Below are 4,772 nucleotides of genomic sequence, written 5' to 3'. Positions count from 1 at the left end.
TCCACTGTGGTTTGCTGAAGTGTTTGGATAACTATTTAAAATAATAAACTGACATTATTCCCTGAAAAGAATAACAGACTTAATATATTTGTACTGGGCAGTATAAGACTGTAACAGACCCACTCTACCCCCATCTTCTTCCCTGCAGAAACTACACAAGCTCCACCAGCTGTGCACTCAGTGACCTTTTATTTCTAGTTCCTTCCACCAATATCACCACAGTCCCTGTTGAATACAGTAACTCCTCACTTAGTCATCCTGGTTAATGTTGTTTCATTGTTACACTGCTGATCAATTAGAGAACACGCTCCTTTAAAGTTGTACAATACTCCCTTATAATGTTGTTCACTGCTTTGTCCACTGCTTGCAGAAAGGGCAGACTGTTGGAGCTAGCTGGTGGGGGCTTGGAACCAGGGTGGACCGGCAGCTCCCCACACCCTAAGTTCCCTGTGCAGCAGCTGCCCAGCAGACTATCAATTGCCAGCAGTTCAGCTGTCTCTCTCCCCACTGCCATGTGCTGCTCCTGCCCTCCGCCTTGGAGCTGCTCCCCGGAGCCTCCTGCTTGCTGTGCGGGAGGGCAGGCAGTGGAAGGGGGTGCTAAAGTCAAGGTGTCCCCCTCCCCCCGCTTCTGCCCCCCACTCCTGTACCTTATCTCCACAGAGATTAGGTGGGGGGGGACGCTACAGGGCTCAGGACAGAGAGAGCTTGCTGGCAGCAGCTGCTGTCTCAACTTGCTGATCTACTTTAAAAGGCAATGTACTTAGAGTGGGGTCAGCGTACTTAAAGGGGCAATGCATGTCTCTCTCTCACACACACAAACACACAGAGTGTGTCTCTGTCTCCCTCTGCCATGCTGTCTCCCCTCCCTCCATTTGTGGTGCCTTGTAGAGTGTGAGGCTACATTAACAACAATTTGTTAACCCTTAAGGGCTCAGCCGAGTGCTAGTTCATCATTTATCAGTAAGGCATTCCCTGGGAAATACCCCATGCTCTTCATCCCTCTGACTCCACCACCTCAACCAAGCTTCACAATCATCATTGCTGTGTACAGTATTAAATTTTGTTTAAAATTTAGTGTGTGTGTGTGTGTGTGTGTGTGTGTGTATATATATATATATGTGTGTGTATATATATATATATACACACACATACATATGAGTGTCTTTTGTCTGGTGAAATTTTTTTCCCTGGAACCTAATTCCCTCCCCCCCAATTTACATTCATTCTTATGGGAAAATTGGATTTGCTTAACATCGTTTCACTTAAAGAAGCATTTTTCAGGAACATAACTACAACGTTAAGCGAGGAGTTACTGTCAAAACCTCCTAACAGTAAGAACAGTAGGACAATGGAATAAACTGCCTTGGGAGGATGTAGCAGCTTTTTCACTTTAGGTTTTCAAAAGGAGACTGGATACCCACCTGTCTTAAATGGTTTAGACACAACAAATCTTGCATCTTCGCAGACCAAATGACCCTTGCGGTCCCTTCTAATCCTATGATTAATAAATCAGAATGCTTTTACTAAGTTATCAACCAATTAAGTTATCAACTTGCACTAAGTTCAACAACTTATTTGCTGTGAGAATAAATCACTAAATATTTTCTGTCATACTGTTTAAATATGAATAGTACTATAGTAAATGAAATGATGAATTCACACTACTGTGGCTCTTTTGTGTAATGCTGACTATTAATTGGGCTTCTGATCCACCAAGATCTGAGTATCACTGCTCTAAGCTTACCAGTGACAACCAGCGTGCTCAAAGTGCACTTGTCTAGACTTTTTGTTTGGAACATGAATGCAGAAAATCATGGAGCAAAGGTCCTCAAAGAATCAATTTTGAAGCACTTCGAGCAGAGGAAAGTGATCAGGAACAGTCAGCATGGATTCACCAAGGGCAAGTCATGCCTGAATAACCTAATTGCCTTCTATGACGAGATAACTGGCTCTATGGATGAGGGGAAAGCAGTGGATGTGTTATTCCTTGACTTTAGTAAAGCTTTTGATACAGTCTCCCACCGTATTCTTGCCAGCAAGTTAAAGAAGTATGGGCTGGATGGACTATAAGGTGGATAGAAAGCTGGCTCGATCCTCAGGCTCAACAGGTAGTGATCAATGGCTCCATGTCTAGTTGGCAGCCGGTATCAAGCAGAGTGCCTCAAGGGTCGGTCCTGGGCCGGTTTGGTCAACATCTTCATTAATGATCTGAAGGATGGTGTGGACTGTATCCTCAGCAAGTTTGCAGATGACCCTAAACTGGGAGGAGTGGTAGATATGCTGGAGGGTAGGGATAGGATACAGAGGAACCAAGACAAATTAGAGGATTAGGCCAAAAGAAATCAGATGAGGTTCAACAAGGACAAGTGCAGAGTCCTGCACTTAGGACGGAAGAATCCCATGCACTGCTACAGACTAGGGACTGAGTAGCTAGGCAGCAGTTCTGCAGAAAAGGACCTAGGGGTTACAGTGGACAAGAAGCTGGATATGCGTCAACAGTGTGCCCTTGTTGCCAAGAAGGCTAACAGCATTTTGGGATGTATAAATAGGAGCATTGCCAGCAGATCGAGGGACGTGATCTTTCCCCTCTATTTGGCACTGGTAAGCCCTCATCTGTAGTACTTTTTCCAGTTTTGGGCCCTACACTACAAGAAGGATGTGGAAAAATTGGAAAGAGTCCAGCAGAGGATGACAAAAATGATTAGAGGACTGGAACACATGAGTTATGAGGATAGGCTGAGGGAACTGGGATTATTTAGTCTGCAGCAGAGAAGAATGAGGGGGGATTTGATAGCTGCTTTCAACTACCTGAAAGGGGGTTCCAAAGAGGATGGATCTAGACCAGGGGTTCTCAATCTGGGGGTTGGGACCCTTCAGGGGGTTGCAAGGTTATTACATGGGGGTCACAAGCTGTCAGCCTCCACCCCAAACCCTGCTTTGCCTCCACATTTATAATAGTGTTAAATATATAAAAAAAAAATGTTTCATTTATAAGCGGGGGGGGGTTGTTGCACTCAAAGGCTTGCTATGTGAAACGGGTCACTACTACAAAAGTTTGAGAACCACTGATCTAGACTGTTCTCGGTTATAGCAGATGACAGAACAAGGAGCAATGGTTTCAAGTTGCAATGGGGGAGATTTAGGTTGGATATTAGGAAAAACTTTTTCACTAGGAGGGTGGTGAAGCACTGGAATGGGCTACCTGGGGAGGTGGTAGAATCTCCATCCTTAGAGGTTTTTAAGGTCAGGCTTGATAAAGCCCAGGCTGGGATGATTTAGTTGGTGACTGGTCCTGCTTTGAGCAGGAGGTTGAACTAGATGACCTCCTGAGGTCTCTTCCAACCCTAATCTTCTGTGATTCTAAATTCCTCCCACATTACCATGTTTAAAGGTGAGGTTAATCTCCTTTATTTGACACTTAAGTTTGTACTCAAACTTTCTAAAACTGAAACTAGCCTAAAGGGTAACAGACTAAAAAGACCACAGGAGTTTACAGAACTAAGAGGCTGCATACTGGGTATTGCAATTCCTAACAAAGTGTAAGAATACCTTGTGTATGAAAGCAAGTCACCTGTTACACAGCTGCCTAAAAGACTACAGAATTGAGCACTGAGCAGTCACACCAGGGAACTGGGGAGGAGGGTGTGGGGCCGCAGGGGAGAAGAGTCCACGCAGCACCCAACAACAAATTATAATATAACTGCTATACTGCGTCAGACCAATGGTCCATCTAGCCCAATATTCTGTCTTCCAAAGTGGCCAATACCAGATGCTTCAGAGGGAAAGAACAGAACAGGCAATCAAGTGATCCACCTGAAATGGATTAAAATGGTACATTACATACCTCAGTTTTTAGTTTTGCAATTTCATATTTGAGTTCCTTCAGAACTCTTGGGTGAATACCATCTGGTTCTGGTGACATCTTACTGTTAAATGTATCAATTGGTTCCAAAAACTCCTCTATTGACACCTCAATCTCGTACAGTCCCTCAGACTTCTCACCTAAAAAGAATGGCGCAGGTGTTGGAATGTCCCTCACATCCTCTACAGTGAAGACTGATGCAAAGAATTCATTTAGCTTCTCAACAATGTCCTTAGCTTTTCTGGAGTGCTCGTTTAGTCCAGTGGCCCCACTGATTGTTTGGCAGGTTTCCTGCTTCTGAGGAGTTCAAAAACTAACAACATTATTTGCTAGTTGCTCTTTGAATTCTTTTTTGCCTGGCCCAGTTATCCTTTTACACTTGACTAGCCAGAGTTTATGCTCCTATTATCCTCAATAGAATCTGACCTCCCATTTTTAAAGGATGACTTTTTGCCTCTAACCACTTTTTATTGGGTTGTTTAGCCACGGTGGCACTTTTTTAGACTTTGTTTTTTAAATTTAGGGTATACATTTCATTTGAGCCTCTGTTATGGTGTTTTTAAAAAGTTTCCAGGCAGCATGTAGGCATTTCATTTTTGTGACTGTATCTTAATTTCTCCTTAACTAGCTTTTCATTTTTGTGAAGTTCCCTATTCTGAAGTTAAATACTACTGTGATGGGCTTCTTAACAATATTATGGTCACTATTACCAAGCTCTTAGACCAGATCCTGTGCTCTGCTTAGGACTAAATCAAGAATTGCCTCTCCTTGTCTGGGTTCCAGGACTAGTTGCTCCAAGAAGCAGTCACTTATGGTGTCAAGAAACTTTATGTCTGTAACAAGGAGTCTCGTACAATATTTGCTGTCACCCAGTGAAAACAAGGAAACTTCCTTTTCTGAAATGATGCAT

General features: G+C 43.4%; 1 protein-coding gene across 1 annotated transcript in view; it reads right to left on the bottom strand.

Annotated features, from left to right (window-relative positions):
* Positions 1–4,754: 4,754 nt before the first annotated feature.
* Positions 4,755–4,772, bottom strand: part of MRPL17 (mitochondrial ribosomal protein L17) — a 1,464-nt gene continuing 1,446 nt past the window's right edge. Inside the window, exon 3 of the mRNA XM_037902891.2 lies at positions 4,755–4,772. This exon is cut by the window's right edge and continues 615 nt beyond it. The gene's annotated coding sequence lies outside the window, so the exon portion shown is untranslated.

This window comes from Chelonia mydas, chromosome 5 (assembly GCF_015237465.2).
Source record: "Chelonia mydas isolate rCheMyd1 chromosome 5, rCheMyd1.pri.v2, whole genome shotgun sequence".
Classification (NCBI taxonomy): domain Eukaryota; kingdom Metazoa; phylum Chordata; order Testudines; family Cheloniidae; genus Chelonia; species Chelonia mydas.
This window is presented reverse-complemented; position numbering and strand designations above follow the sequence as displayed.